Source organism: Bubalus bubalis, chromosome 2 (genome assembly GCF_019923935.1).
Source record: "Bubalus bubalis isolate 160015118507 breed Murrah chromosome 2, NDDB_SH_1, whole genome shotgun sequence".
Classification (NCBI taxonomy): domain Eukaryota; kingdom Metazoa; phylum Chordata; class Mammalia; order Artiodactyla; family Bovidae; genus Bubalus; species Bubalus bubalis.
Window position 1 is genome coordinate 174,248,593 of NC_059158.1, and position 17,248 is coordinate 174,265,840.

Consider the following 17,248-nt stretch of genomic DNA (forward strand, 5'->3'; position numbering starts at 1 on the left):
CTGGTGGGCTGCCATCTATGGGGTCACAAAGAGTCGGACACGACTGAAGTGACTTAGCAGCAGCAGCATCTTTGAAAACCACTCTCTAAGCCAGAGAAAAAGGAAGGAAATTCCGCAGTGGAAATGGACTTTCTGATTTCAAAGGGAAAGATGAGATGGGGCGGGGGGGACCTGGAAGATGGTACAGGTCAAGTAGCAACACTTGACCTCTGAAGCAACACAGTTACCGTCATGGACAGCAGGGCTCTAGTGGGGTCAGAACTGTTGGGTCTGCAGGAATCCTTGCTACAGCCAGCTAATCATGGGTTCTGCAGGACAAAAATAGGTGTTCAGACTACTGAGATCCCCTTTGATCTGTTTAATTAAAAAAGAAACTCTAGGTATTCCCAATAATTTCAAAGATAATAGATGAAAGAGTCATGATAAAGGAAGGAATGATTGATTTAAGTAAAATCGTGATAAAATATCTTGGGAATATATTCACTTCATGGCAAATAAATGGAGAAACAGTGGAAACAGTGGCTGACTTTATTTTTGGGGGCTCCAAAATCACTGCAGATGGTGATTGTGGCAATGAAATTAAAAGACGCTTACTCATTGGCAGAAAAGTTATGACCAACCTAGACAGCATATTAAAAAGCAGAGACGTTATTTTGCCAACAAAGGTCAGTCTAGTCAAGGCTATGGTTTTTCCAGTAATCATGTATGGATATAAATAAAGCTGAGTGCCAAAGAACTGATGCTTTTGAACTGCGGTGTTGGAGAAGACTCTTGAGAGTCACTTGGATTACAAGGAGATCCAACCAGTCCATCCTAAAGGAGATCAGTCCTGGGTGTTCATTTGAAGGACTGATGTTGAAGCTGAAACTCCAATACTTTGGCCACCTGATGCACAGAGCTGACTCATTTGAAAAGACCCTGATGCTGGGAAAGATTGAAGGCGGGAGGAGAAGGGGTCGACAGAGGAAGAGATGGTTGGATGGCATCACTGACTCAATGGACATGTGTTTGAGTAAACTCCGGAAGTTGGTGATGGACAGGGAGGCCTGGAGTGCTGCAGTCCATGGGGTCACAAAGAGCTGGACACAACTGAGCGACTGGAGTGAACTGAACTGAACTGATCTTGGGAAGAGTGATGAGAAGTGAGGAGATATAGAACCTCATTTAAAAGCTAAGTATGTGATGCTTAACGCATTAAATCATAATATAGCATCACAAGTTTGTTCTGGAAATGCTGAAGTCAATACCAGAAAAAATGCCCAACAGTGTTCAAAGCAAAGCCTCTGGGGGCAAAACCAGAAAGAGGGGAGGTGTGCTCAGGAGTCTCTGCCAGGTGTCAGATTTGAAATCTTTGAAAAATTAAAGTGTTGAAAAAATATGTCTTGCAGTGCTACATAATCTTCACAAACCGCCTTCCCCATGAAGACCTTCAGCCATCAGCAGACAGGGCTCCTGTCACCCCTGGTAGCTCTTCCCTGGCCAAATGCCCCCATTTCCCACTGGCCTGCCCTCCTCTGTCCCCTCTGGGAAGTTATATAACCTGCCTAAGGCCACAAAGAGAGTAGATGTCACAGTCCAGGGTGACATGTGGGGTTCCTTTGACAGACAGCTGAATAGAAGCCTCTCAGTTCACGGCCCATGAGTCCCCCGGTCCTGTGACTCAGGTCCCTGGGTGACCCTGTAGGGAGGCTGGACAGAGTCATCCCTGAGAGATCATGCCACACTCACTCCTGCCTGAGAACACCCCTTGGGAGCTGATCCCACCACCCAGCCCCATCCCAGGCAGCACTTTTGTTCTGGACTTCTGTTCAGCACTTCTCTGGGGCATGTTCCTACATGTGTCAGTAAGCAGCAAATTGTACTTCCATGAACACATTCAATGTGGCAGAGGGGAGATTACTGTCCCCATTTCGTAGATGAAGAAATTGAGGTTAAGGGGATAAATGACTTGTTCAAGGCACACTGCTGATACTGTGGAGATCTGCAGCCAAGCCTGACACTAGTACCTACGTGTCCTTGTCTTTCTGGGGTGTGTGATTGCATACTGCAATAGGAACAAAGACAAGATAGTCCAACTCTGAGCCAGGTTCAGGGGTGCAGCATCAGGTGGAGAGGAAGGAAGAGGGCTGGGTCAAGGAGACTCAAGTCTGCGTGCCGCTGTTTACAATAGCCAGGACGTGGAAGCAACCTAAATGTCCTTTATTGACTGATGAATGGATAAAGAAGATGTGCTACGTAGATCCAATGGAATATTACTACTATTAAGTCACTTCAGTCGTGTCTGACTCTGTGCGACCCCATAGACGGCAGCCCGCGTCTGCCAGGCTCCCCCGTCTCTGGGATTCTCCAAGCAAGAACACTGGAGTGGGTTGCCATTTCTTCAGCTTCAACATCAGTCCTTCCAATGAACACTCAGCACTGATCTTTAGAATGGACTGGTTGGATCTCCTTGCAGTCCAAGGGACTCTCAAGAGTCTTCTCCAACACCACAGTTCAAAAGCATCAATTCTTTGGTGCTCAGCTTTCTTTATAGTTCAGCTCTCGCACCCGTGCATGACTTCTAGAAAAACCATAGCTTTGACTAGATGGACCTTTGTTGGCAAAGTAATGTCTCTGCTTTTTAGTATTCTGTCTAGGTTGGTCATAACTTTCCTCCCAAGGAGTAAGCGTCTTTTAATTTCATGGCTGCAGTCACTATCTGCAGTGATTTTGGAGCCCCAAAAAATAAAGTCTGTCACTATTTCCACTGTTTCTCCATCTATTTGCCATGAAATGATGGAGCCGGATGCCATGATCTTTGTTTTCTGAATGTTGGGCTTTAAGCCAACTTTTTCACTCTCCTCTTTCACTTTCATCAAGAGGCTCTTTAGTTCTTCTCCACTTTCTGCCATAAGGGTGGTGTCATCTGCATATCTGAGGTTATTGATATTTCTCCCGGCAATCCTGATTCCAGCTTGTGCTTCTTCCAGCCCAGCGTTTCTTATGATGTACTCTGCATAGAAGTTAAATAAGCAGGGTGACAAAATACAGCCTTGACGTACTCCTTCTCCTATTTGGAACCAGTCTGTTGTTCCATGTCATGCATACATACATATATAGCTTGGCTCTTTCGTTTAATAAAAAAATTTATAAGTATACATTTCTCCATGTCTTACTAGTCTCACAAAAGAGCATGAAAATCCCTCCTGTCAATAGATCAAGTTCTAACTCATTGTTTTTAATGGCTGCATAATATTCCATGGTAAAGAGGTACTACAATTTATTTAACTATTAACTCTTCCTCCCTAGATGAGCATGCATTTTGTTTCCAGGTTTATTATCACAAAAAAATGCTGCCAACAAAAATATTTTGTGCATAAGCCCTTCTATGCTTACATTCTCATTTCTGTGATACGGATTCCAGGAGGGGGGTTGCTAGGCAGAAAGTCTGCAGTTTTAATTTTATAACTATTGCCAAATTGGTTTGGCACATAGAGGTTGCCAAATTGTATCCCTCCCCAAAGGTTCTTACTTGAAACGTTTTTTGCCAATGTGATGGATGAACAGCTGGCTCAAACCAGCCTACGTCAGCTCAAATGGCAAAAATTGGTCTAAACCTGCCAAGACTCACCTCTGCCTGATGAATCTGTATGGAATGGGGTCCAATCAAATTAAACCAGCTCAAAATGGCCCAAACCAATTCAAAGTGGAAAGAGTCAGTCCAAGCTTGCAAATCCTTTCCAGCTTTCTTCAGCGTGTAAGCAAAATATTGCCAGCCATATCAGGAATCAAAGGATGTTGCCACCATCAAGCCATCGTGTTTCGGCCTCCTAGATGGTAAGCTCCCAGGGAATTCAGGATAGAAAAAGGATGCCTACCATCTAGCAGTCAGTTACTGCAGCCACCCGTAAAGAAAGCTGAGAGCCAAAGAATTGATGATTTTGAACTGTGGTGTTGGAGAAGACTCTTGAGAGTCCCTTGGACTGCAAGGAGATCAAACCAGCCAATCCTAAAGGAAATCGGTCCTGAATACTCATTGGAAGGATGAATGCTGAAGCTGAAACTCCAATACTTTGGCCCCATGATGCAAAGAGCTGACTCATTTGAAAAAACCCTGATGCTGGGAAAGATTGAAGGCGGGAGGAGAAGGGGTCGACTGAGGAAGAAATTGTTGGAGGGCATCACTGACTCGATGGACATGAGTTTGAGCAAACTCTTGAAGTTGGTGATGGACAGGGAAGCCTGGCGTGCTGCAGTCCATGGGGTCACAAAGAGTTGGACACACCTGAGCAACTGAACTGAATGGACAACGGTGCACCCTGAGGAGACTCAGGGTGAGAAAGCACAGGATGCTGGCCCCAGATAGCTGAAGTGAAGTGAAGTCACTCAGTCGTGTCCGACTCTTTGCGACCCCATAGACTGTAGCCCACCAGGCTCCTCCATCCATAGAATTTTCTAGGCAAGAGTACTGGAGTGGGTTACCCTTTCCCTCTCCAGGGGATCTTCCCAACCCGGGGATTGAACCCGGATCTCCCGCATTGCGGGCAGACGCTTTATCATCTGAGCCACCAGGGATGGACTTCCCTGATAGCTCAGTTGGTAAAGAATCAGATAGCTGAGGTGCATATTAAAGGAAGGGTATCAGTGAGCCCAAACTCTTGCCTTTTCCCATACACAGAAAAACGGCTAAATTTTTTGACTCGAGACTTCTGTTTTTCTTTTCTTAACAGTAGTCTTTTGACGTTCCAACTACCTGATCTTTTGTTGCAAAAACTCCTGTATATCCTGGTACAACGCCCTGCCACACCCCCCACCCCCACCCCCAGCCCTTGCTTTTTCGAATCAGTTTCTCAGTGTTATCTGAGATGCTGTGTCCAGGGCTTGAAGTCCCTAGCATGTCCACCAAAGAAAACCTAACTCTCAACTTTTAGGTTGTGCAATTTTTTTTTTTTTTGTCGACAAGCCTCCTCGTGGTTTCTGAAGAGCACACACTGAGCAATCAGCACCTTCCCAGTGTCTGAGCGCTGGGCAGCCTAACGCATGCGCACTCTGTTCAGTGCGTTCTGTGGCGGCAAAAACCTGCGAAGAGATACAGCAGATCTCGTGTTCCTTCTTAGTTCTTTGGGTTACAGGAAAACCATCTTCGCATTCACTGACTCGATTTCTTTCTTTTTAAAAGATTTCTTAAAAAAAAAAACACTTTTAATTTTGTATTGGAGTATAGCTGATTAACAGTGAGGTGATAGTTTCAGGTGGACAGCAAGGGGACTCAGCCATACATATACATGTACCCATTCTCTCCTCAAAGGGGATTTCTTGGCAGGAAAGGGAGACCCCAGGAAAGACAGAACCGGGAAGTGGGAAACTGTCAGGAGCTGAGGTGGCCACTTCTCGCATTGGTGTCCTCACTCCGGCTTCACTTTGAAGTGGAAAGCGAGACCCAGACAGGAAAGTGCCTTGCTGAGGACCAAGAGCCCACTGGGAGCAGAGCCACGTTGGGAATGAGAAGGGCCCTCAGCGTGGGGGCCTAGAGATCAGAGGCTGATGCTGGCTGGTTGGCACTACCTGTGGCCAGTGTCTTCACCCACCAGGAAGCCCTCAGGCCTTCACTGGCTCAACTGCAGACCCATAGGGACCTCCCTTCCCTCAGAATCCCCTGGAGCCCTGGGAGATTTGGTGGGATCTGAAGCTAGACAGATTGGGATCCTCTTTAAGATTTAAGGAAGAAAATGTAAAATTATTAGTACAAAATTGCCGTGAGTCCCATTCTCAGGCCTTGCAAGTGGCTTAACAGAGTGAAGGACCTTGAGGTTTAACTTTCATTCACTCTATGATAAATCTGCTTCTGGTCTGGAAGCTGCAGGAAGCAGAGTCCTTGAGGAAGAAGGCCTTGGCTGGGCAGGCAGCCGCAATGCTGGGCATTCTCTGTACACTGCTGCCCCCTTGAGGCCCATCCAAGGATTGAGGCGGGAGCCTCCGGCTCCGGAAGACAGCAGACGGGTGATTCCTGAAGGAGGGAGTCAGGAGGCAGATAGTCTTGATCTAAGAAGTGAACTCCAGCCTCACAGACCTCCTTCCTATTTCTAGGCATATCTAGACTCCAGAATGAGAGCCAGCAAGAACAGAGTAGGCCTAAGGGAAAGCTGACCCTTAATGATAACATTCCTTACGTTTCCATGCTCCCAACAAGCCCACTGGAAAGTTAGCTCTACTTCACAAAAGAGAAACTAGGGTTCAAATAAGTTAGTTAGCTTGTCCAAGTTCAGAGCTAGCAAGCAGTGGTGTCTGGAGGTGAAGCCAGGCCTGCCTCGCCCCAACACCTGGCTTCTAACCATTATGGTATGTCGTACGTCTCATACACACTTTTTCTTGAACAAGGCAGGGCCTGAGTAAATGAAGAGGAGAGAAAAAGGAGGAGAGGATAGGTGAATTTAGAAATGTATATCAATGCCAAATGCTAATCATTTAGGGGAGAAATCGAGCAGGCACGTAGATGCATCACTTAATATAAAAGACCAGTTGCCCATTTATTTGTTGTTAGAAGTAGCTACTATTGTGTCCCCTTCAACCACCCCTCCTGTGGGTGGGAAAGGCGAGGTGGGATGGAAGGGGCAGGGGCGTGGGCAGGGCAGAACAGTGCAGAGAAAAATTAGTGTAAGAATTGAGTTCCAATGTGAGCACAGATATTTGTGGAAGTTCCACATACAATTGGAGTTTTACTCAAACCTCCCCTTCCTCCAGGCTTCCCTCTTAGCTCAGTTGGTAAAGAATCTGCCTGCAATGCAGGAGGCCCCAGTTCGATACCTGGGTCAGGAAAATCCCCTGGAGAAGAGAAAGGCTACCCACTCCAGTATTCTTGGACTTCCCTTGTGGCTCAGCTGGTAAAGAATCTGACTGCAACGCGAGAGACCTGGTTTCGATCCCTGGGTTGGGAAGATCCCTTGGAGAAGGGAAAGGCTACTCAATCCAGTATTCTGGCCTGGGTCACAAAGAGTCAGATAAGACTAAGCGACTTTCACTTTCCCCTTCCTCCCTGTCTTCCTGTCTCAAAACAGTCCCCCTGAGGACTACATATCACAGGCCCTCCAAGCCCTGTCAGGCTCTGGGTTTAGCACCACCGTCTCCTATAGAAGATGGTTCTCCAGAAGGCTCCTATAGGAAGGATGACCAGGGGGTCTGAATGCCCCTTCCTCCACAGCCTGATGCTGCACGCAGAGAGCAGGGAGCCGGGCCCTGGAGGCAGAGCACAGCAGGGTGGGGTGTCCAGGGGGGCCCAAAGCAGGAGCGGGAGCAGCCAGGTGGCTAGAGGGCCTGGGACCCTCTGCTCCCTCCTTTGCTGCCATAGAGCTTCAGCCTTCAGTCTCCTCCCCGGGACCGGGCCCAGAGGCAGGTCAGAGTCAAGGCCAGATGCACACTGACTTTGGCAAGTCACCAGCGGGAGGGGACTCCCTCAGTTCCTCACCCCAAGCTCTAACCAGTGTGGTCTAAGCTTCAGTCACCCGAGCTCAGGTCCCACGGCCTCAGATGGATGGCCTCCCACCTCGATGGAGGCTGGAGGCAAGCAGCTGAAGGTGGAGCTCATGGAGGCCAGGCAGGCGCCCGTGAAGGGGAAGACCAGCTGGCCGCCCACGTCCAGCAGGACCTCCTCCAAGAAGAGCTTGTCAAAGGCATCACAAGTGTGGCCTTTGAGGTTGCAGGGGAAGAAGGGTGACTTGGGGAAGAGGGGTGGCTTGGAACAAAGCTCCTGCAGGGACACAGGGGAGGGGAAGAAAGGGGTGGAAGACAAAAAGTCTCATTCCCCTTCACCCTCTCACCCAGAAGCCTTCAGAGGCATAGGTGTGTGCGTGGCTGGAACTCACTCCTCTTGCACGGCCTGGTGGAGTCGGGCTGGCCTGCACACAAGGCTTCAGGGACTCATCTGTATAATACGAAGCTGTCGGCTCCAGCTATTGCTGTAAGGCAGAGGTTGAAAACTCAGTTACCTAAGGGGCCAAGCAGGTAACATAAATGAGAAAATGGGCCAGCTTAGTCTTACAACAAACTGGAAAAGTCAATGCCTCTGCAGGGAGGGCAGCTTCTCTTTTGGTCTCGTGGATCTGTTGGATGCTGGACACGTGCTATAAATTTGATTTACTTGTTGCCATGATGGATCGCAGTTCTACATCGTCAGATCCCTCAAATTTTTGAGAGGGCCTGAGAAATCCAGGCATTTGTGAAATATGTCTATTTAAAATATATATATTGGCAATTATATATTTATAACCATTGTGGGACCCAAACAAATCCAGAGATCTCCTGTTTGTAACCTCTGCTCATAAGGCACCTCTATTTTCAGGACGTGAGCTCAGTGGGAAGAGAGGCAAATACACACACAAAGACACATGTCCAGAGACACACACACACACACACACACACACACACACGTATACACAAGCAAATTTGTGCACACACTAACGCATTCATTGGCCAGGAGTGAAAGTCAAAATATTTACAAACACTGTGCCCTGAGTGTCATCCCATCAGAAGGGACAGCTACCTTCAGCTGAAGGAGGGTCTCAGAGGCCCCACTGGGTCAGATATTGGGGTTCTGGCTTCTGGATCATGGGACCCAGACCGAGAAAAGCTATTTAACAACCAATGGAGAAGAATCTTAATATTCCAGAAAACAGGCCCACTGGTGCATGCTGGTGACCATCCACCTTGCCTCACTAGGCCCATATCACCAGCTGCTGCAAATGCTCCAAGCTGTGTGCACGTGTGTGTGCCCACAGGCTCACTAATTAGCAAGGACGTCCCAGTCTCCGGGGTCCAGCACACTCACTTCTTCCCAGTTAGGGAGGCACAGGGTGTCTAGGAGTGGGGGACCATCTCTTAGCCAAGAGGCCCAGCACCTACTCCAGCTCCCTCTGGCATGGACAAGAGCCCGAACTGTGAGCCACTCCCCTGCTCCCAGTTTCAGGCAAGAAGCCTGGATGGGGCCCTGAGGTGCCCGTGAGTCCCTGCAGTGCGCCAGGCGTTGTTCCAGGTGCTGATAGCTCTAGCTCAGAGCCCCCTCTAATAAACTCCGTTGGGAGAAGAAATCAGGGTAGCCGCCTGGAGGCAGCTGGTGCATTTAATCCTGCTTAGCCAACGGCTTCTCAGAAATGGGGGAAGGGAGGCTTGGTAAAATATCCCCATCTCCAGAGATATCATTCCCACCAACTGGGCTTCTGCACCAACCAGTCTCAACATCCTGAATCCCCTTTTGCTAAGAAAACTCCAGAATGTTCTACTCCCCGGTGTAAGGAAAGAGCACAGCCTTTGGGTCAGGCTCAGTCACCCGCCTGAGCTCATTTCCCCCTCCATGAAGTGGGGATGCCCCTGGCACCGTGTGGAGCTGTTGGGAGGATGGAGGAGAGCCATCCATGAAGGCCCTGTACCCAGCGTGGGGCACATAAAGTGCTCGATGGGGCAAGGGGAAGTTTGTGCTCAGTGGGATTTAGTCTCCGCCTGGCTGCTCAAATCTGACCTTCAGCAGGCCCAGGCTCACCTGGCTGGTACAGTCGAAACTGGTGCCCAGGATGGCCAAGTCACGTGGCACCCAGAGGCTGCTGCTGCACTTCACCGCATTGACGGGTGAGACCCGCAGCAGTACTTGGGAAAAAAGTACTGGGCACGCAGTACCAGCACGCCCAGGTCGGCCACCGTGAAGGCGTCTCGGCGGTCCCGCCAGGACACGGAAAGAGGGAGAGAAGCTGGTTAGTGGGTTGTCTCACCTAATCCTCACGTACCTCTGTGAGGTACAACCTACCTTAAAGATGGAGAAACAAAGGCCAGAAAGAGGCAGTCACTGCTCCAAGTCACATAGCAAGTACATGGCAAGGACAGAATTTGAGTCCAGGTTTCCAAGTCCAGGGACTTGCTTTTAACCACTTTTCCCTCCTTCGTAGGAAGGGGAGATCTCTCAAGCCAGGGAAAGGCTCTAGGCTACTTATTCTACAATCGTTCAACAAAGATTTCCCAGCACCTACTCTGTGCCAGGCTCTAGTTTGGCTGCTGAGGAAACAGCAGTGAAGAGTACAAACCAAAATCCCCGCCCTGTGAAGCTTCTACTAGCTGAACCCGAGACAGGCAGGTATGAACTCATGCAACGTGTGCTCAGGCACGGTGCCAGGGGGCAGAAGTACTGTAGAAATTATTCCCATTTTGCAGATGCAGCCACTGAGGCTCTGAGGGCTGGTGTACTTTCCCCAAGTTCTCACTGCCGGGGAGCAGCACAGTGGAGACTCAATCCCAAGAATAAACGTCTTCAGCTGAGACCTGTACATCAATCTATTTTGAGATGTTGTCTATTTTTTTCCCCCGCTTCTCTCCTCATTGATGCCAGTGGCTATTTCTGTAATTTATGCCCTCAGGAAGGTATGTGGCCAAGGTAAAAAGAGGCTGCAAGCCTTTCTGGCTTTCTTGGGGGAGCTTAGCCCTTGATGACAAAAAGTTGCTGAGCTGCAAAAAGGGTGTCTTTAGTAACCCTGATAGATGGAAAGAATGAGCCTATCTTCGTCACTCAGTGTTCAGGTCACATCCTCCCTCCCTGGCGCCACCCGCCCCCCGCTCCATGTGGACTGCTGAGGTCTCTGTGACCTGCTGGCCCTCCCAGGCTAAAGCCACAACCTTGGGACTGCATTGCCCCTGGGATGTCAGCCCTCCTGCGGGCTTACATCCCACCTCTGTGCTCTGACCAGAGCCTCTCCTGCCTGTTCCAGGAAAGCAATTCAGCCAGGAGCCTGCTCCTTCTCTGATGCTTCTGCTAGCCCTGCCTGGGCAGGGGGTGGCAAGGACCCAAGGATAGCAGAGATGGCAAGTCTCCTACATCTTGGTGGCAAAGAAATTGATCTCCACCCAGAAAATAACTCGCTGTGTGACCTGGACAGTATTCTCCCTTTCCTCTTGCTGCCAAGTGGCCTGGTATAGCAGAGGAGTTAATCTCATGGGCTTGAAATCCCCCTGGTTTATTGCTCACTACCTGTGGCGCTGTGGGCGAATTACCTGACAGCTCTGAGTCTCAGTTTGCTCATCTGAAAAATGAGGGGCAGTGACCTCAAGGGGCAACGATGAGGACCAAGTGAGATAATGTACATAAGTGCTTCATGATTGCTGTTGGCGTTTGTGTTTGCCTTTCTGTCCCTATGAGCTGTCTTCACCAGATTATGATGGCTGGAAGACAGGGACCGCATATTCTGCATTTCTGGGTCTCTGGTAATGCCCTCTAGGGTAAGACTTGGCACAGAATTTGCTTCAGGGAGTATTTGTAGAATAAGTAAGTAAAGGATGCCATAGCTAAGATATGTGAGATCTAGGATATAGATCAAAGTCTGTCTGCTCTACAACCTGTTTGGGATCCAGAAGAGAAAAATCAATAGGACAGAACTGACAGCCCAGAAACAAAACTCAGAAAAAAACATTTCACATACCACCAAGCCCTGAAAATCAAGTTTTTGTAGAACAGCTGGTATCGAGACAGCAGATAGCAATATGGAAAATAAAATGTATTTATAACCTCACTTCTAACCAATACAAATGCAACATGATTTAAAGAGTCAAATATATGTTTTTAAACAATCCATAAAGTGTATTAAAAATATAGAGTCAATTAAGTGTCATATATTTGAGGGAAGGTGATGCTTTAAGTTTGGATGTGACAAAAGAGATCATAGTGTGAACATTCAGATTTGATGGCATCTGATTTATAAATTATGTACACTCATAAACTCAGAACTCGTTCTTTCTAGGAATTGAGAGACCTGTGAAGGGGTACTGACGTGAAGATTAGCTAACATGGCAATGTGACTTGAATGAGTCTGCCCTCTCAGGTTTAGAGTCAACTGTAAAACCCAAGAAGCAGTATAATGCAAAGATTAAGATGGATTGAATTCCATCTCTGGTCAAATTACTTTACCTCTCGGATCCTCTATTTTCTCATCTGTAAAATGGAAATATTATTAGGATAGGACCCTAGGGCTGTTTTGAGGATTAAATGAGACAATCCAAATCAAGCTCTTAACTTAAACCTGTTGGTTTAAATTACTGGGATTTGAGGACCATTTCTGGGGCATAACCTGGCCTCTAAAGGCTGATGCACACCTTACCTTAGTATAAGCAGGTCCTCTGCAGATGGCTCTGACTGCCCTGCCTTCCTCTGTGGGCTGGGACCTGTGTGTGCAGAGGTCAGGTGAATACATGACCCTCCACACAGCCTGCCTGACCATCTGCGTATTTTTTCTGGAACATCACTGTGGACAAAGGAACAAGTCTGGTACTCTGAACTCAGAATGGAATTGGAATATAAGGGGAATTACTGGGGTTAGGTCCTGTTAGATCCTGGAGTGGCCATGTGGATATATGCCAAGATACTTCAGATGGTCTTTGTTAAAGGTCATGAAGCTTCATGAAGCTTATTGCCTTAAATACACCAAAGCCATCTGGTTTGTAGCAAGTCTAGAATCAAAGAAAGATAAGTCAGACCCAATGTTTCTATGATTCCCACAGAGGGGGTCATGAATATTTATGGAAACAAGAATGATTATCCTACCAATGCTAGTATGACTCAGACATCCCTGAGAAAGAAAGCTAAATGACTTATTTTTTTTTTAATTGAAGTACAGTTGATTTACAATGTTGTACCAATCTGTGCTGTACAGCAAAGTGACTTAGTTATACATATTTACACATTCTTTTCCCATTATGGTTTACCCTGGGAGGTTGGATGCAGTTCCCAGTGCTCTACAGTAGGACCTCGTTGTTCATCCATTCTAAATGTAATGGTTTGCATCTACCAAGCCCAAACTCCCAGTGCATCCCTCCCCACACCCTGCCTTGGCAACCACGAGTTTGATCTCTGTGTCTGTGAGTCTGCTTCTGTTTTGTCGCTTGGTTCATTTGTGCCCTCTTTTAGATTTTAGATTCCACATATAAGTGATAGCGTGTGGTATTTGTCTTTGTCTTTCTGACTCACTCTTTTTTAGTATGATCATCTCTAGTTGCATCCTTGTTGCTGCAAATGGCATTATTTCATTCTTTTTATGGCTGAGTAGTATTCCATATATATGTACCGAATCTTCTGTATCCATTCATCTGCTGATGGACATTTAGATTTCTTCCATGTCTTGGCTGTTGTGACGAGTGCTGCTGTGAACATAGGGCTGCATGTATCTTTCTCAACATAGTTTCACTATTTCTTATAGTCCTTGTAACAACTCTATGAAGCACTGATTACCATCTGTATTGTACAGATGAAGAATCAGAGGCTCTCAAATATATGTATATATATGTGTGTGTGTATTTTTTTTTCAGTTCCCAAGTTTCTCAGAAGTGGCACGATTCAAACATGGGTCTGTCTGCTTCCAGAGCCCAGGCATTTCCCACTATTAGTTAACTCACTGAATAGTCACAACATTGCAGAGTGAAAATTATGATGTTGGCTTTACAGATGGAAGCCTGAAGGTCAGAGAGGAGCAGGCCCTCACCCACCTGGCTTCCAGAACTCACAGAAGTCATCTCAAGGACAACCTCAGATCTGGGTCTGATGAAGATCAGGGCAAATAGTCAATCTTGGGGGACTAAAATGGCATTCTGTCCTTGCCAGTCTCTCCTTCCCAATACCCACCTGACTGCACAAGACTCTCCAGCCCCACTCAGCCCACTTATCATATCCTTCTCTGTTCCAAACCTTTGCAGAAGTTTCCTGCTGCCTGAAACCCTTCCCCTCCAGCCTCCTAAGCTAATGTTCATCTCCAGTGTCCAACTCACATGGCTCTGGGTGGTAGTCATTAGAGTGATCCATCAGCCATTCCCAATTCTCCTCTTATAATTGGTGAAATTATACTTCCCCACAGAATCAATCCATTTAAGCTAAGTTGCGCCACAATAAAAAACCATCCCCAAATCATACAAGTTCATAAACATAAAGATTTTTTTCTTGTTCATCTTATGTTCCCATCATGGGTCAGCTCTGGCTCTGTCCCATCAATCCAGGATTCAGGCTGAAGGAGCAGGCACGTTTCTACTCAAAGATCAGTAGCCAAAACAAATCCCACGGTTAAGCTGGATGTCAGTGGGGAGAAGATCCCGATCCTTCCACAGAGCAAGACAGCAAATATCTTGTCAATAATGCAGTCCATCACAGCCTCTATTGCTTTGAAATTAGGCCATGTGATTTGCTTTGGCTAATGACATGTGACAGAGAAGGCAATGGCACCCCACTCCAGTACTCTTGCCTGGAAAATCCCATGGATGGAGGAGCCTAGTGGGCTGCAGTCCATGGGGTCGCTAAGAGTCGGACACGACTGAGCGACTTCACTCTCACTTTTCACTTTTCACTTTCATGCATTGGAGGAGGAAATGGCAACCCACTCCAGTGTTCTTGCCTGGAGAATCCCAGAGACGGTGGGGCCTGGCGGGCTGCCGTCTATGGGGTCACACAGAGTCGGACACGACTGAAGCGACTTAGCAGCAGCAGCAGCAATGACATGTGAGCTAAAGTGATATGCTACTGGCTTTAAGAGCCAGTACAAATCACCATCTTTTCTTCTGTTTGAGCAATTAGCAGATGGAGACTACTCCACAGCCTAGGTGCCAAAGTGAGGACTGTGCAGAACGGGGACCCCAGCCAGCCCTTCCTGGACAGACAGTGTGAGGAGAAAGCAACCTTATCCTTTAAGTACTGAGGTTTGAGGATTGCTACTGCAGCCTAAGCTAGACTGTTCATCTCCATACACACCTCCTTTGATTTCACTGTGCTGACAGAAGACGGTGGGGGATGCTCAGAACTGGACCCAGGGATTGACCAGTCAGAAAGCTGCTGATTTTTAAAGGGGACTAAAACACCGCAGAACATGTGACAAAGTTAAGCACATGGTATTTGCAGAATTACTATGCAGGAGTGTACAACATGCAATTCATTCGTTCATTCATATATTAATCAATTGACCAAGCCGCTCAGTCGCGTCCGACTCTTTGCGAGCCCATGGACTGTAACCTACCAGGCTCCTCTGTCCATGGGATTTTACAGGCAAGAGTACTGGAATGGGTTGCCACTTCTTTCTCCAGGGGATCTTCCCAACCCAGGGATCAAACCCGGGTCTCTTGCATTGCAGGCAGATGCTTTACCGTCTATGTGTTTGTGGCTGTTGGGTTTATGTCCTTCTCCTCCACTGGATTATCAGGGATAATAATTATCAGACATCACTGTAGGCATGAGGTCTGCTGCTGACCAGTGTGTCCTTGGCGCCTGGAACAAGGCCAGCAGGCACAGGATAGGCGCACAATACAGAGTTGGTGAATGAATGAATGGAGTGAGTGAGTGAATGAATAAGGAAGGCACTATCATTGCCATTTTTCAGGTGAGAAACTGTGTCTCCAGTTCTTCAAGAAATGTGTCTAAAATCACCTTACTCACCTGTACACATTACACACCTCAGGTTCATGTCCTCCCAGAGAGTGGATCAGTTGTCCTGCCTCATTATTGAATGTCCTGAAGACTCTTAGCTGGGTGGAGGCATCTTACTCAGACTGTGATCGGTGATCTTAAGCATTCTTAGAAAAGTCTGAACAGTACAGTAAGATGAGGTCAGGGCTCAGGCAGGCCTGTCTCCAGGCATTAGTTAAGATCTTAGGATTCAACTCAGAGAGGAGACTTACTCCGCATACATTCTGGCTTACTGCCTGAGGAGAGGTGGTACTTGAGGCCATGGAGTCCTTCCCTCTTTCTCTGGACAGCCAGTGGCATGGCGTAGCCTCGTATCAGAGGGGGACATTCACACATTTACAAACACAATTTTAGTACCTGCTCCCACATGTGTATATACCCAAGAAATATGAAAACAAATATTTAAACAATACTGTACATGAATACTCATAGCAAAATTACTCATAATAGTTTAAAAGTGGAAACAATCCAAATATTCATAAATAAAATGTGGTATATCCATACACTGGAATATCTATCATTCAGCTGTAAAGAGAAGTGAGGTACTGATATATGCCACATCATGGATGAACCTCAACAACATTATGCTAAAGTGAAAGAAGCTAGACACAAAAGGTTGCATATTTTATTTCTACAAATTGTCCAGAATAGATAAATTCATAGAGACAAAGAGCTGATTAGTGGTTACCAAGGGCTGAGGGGAGGAGGGAATAGGGAGTGACTGATTAATGGAGATAGGATTTCCTTTGGGGAAAATGAAAGTATTTTGGAACTAAATAAAGGTGATGATTGCACAACCTTGTGGATGTATGAAATGTCACTGAAACATATACCTTAAAATTGTTTATTTCCTGTTATATGAATTTTACCTCAATTTAAAAATTTTAAGTATCTAAAATCCGACCATGGCCGTTATTAAGGAACATGCAATGAATTAATATATTCAAAGCATTTAGAAAAGTCCTCATTTTATATTATATACTCAATAAGTGATTATTATTATTAACTACTTAATTTTCTAGCCATTTTAGAGATGGAGAGACTGAAGCAAAGAATGATGAGGTGACTTCCCCAAACTTGACACAGCTAAAAAATGGACAAGCCTGGATGAAAATCCAGTCTTGCCTGGCTCCAGAGTCCCAGGTCTTTCTGTAACACAAACCTGTGACTCCCTGAAGGTTGCTATAGCAACCAAAGTTCCATCCAGAAAACAAAAGCCACTCTAGGAATTTCAAGCAGAAAGGAATTTAACATAGAGAATTAGGTGTTTGCAAAGAGGGAATCAGGAGTAAAGATAGGAGATGCCACCAGCTTCTAAGGTCAAGAGTCACTGCATAGCTAGATATAAAGAGTTAGAATGTTGGTGCTGGTACCTGGAGTCAAGAACTACAGGACATCCTGGCCCACGATGCAGTCAGCACTGCCCCTGCTGACCCGAGGTGGGAGACTGATAGGGAGATGGAGTCATCCAGTCGCTGTGAAAACTCACCTGCAGAAACTCAGACATCTATCCTGGCTACCAATGGAAGAAGGACGGATTCCACCCTTTTCCACCTTCCAAATATCATGTGAGCATATTTCTTCAAACACTCTGAATTGTACTCATAATCTTGCCGGTAGAAGAATCTGGAACGTCTAGCTCCTGAGCTTAGAGACCAGGAACCCAGCAAGAGCACAGAATGGGGTGGTGTGGCTGCCAGGTGCCAACAGTCAAGTTCACGCACAGATTCCAAGGCCAGGCTCACTCTGTGACCACCCCTGAGATAGGCACATCAGTAAGTATCCTTTTACTCTTTCAACTACTGC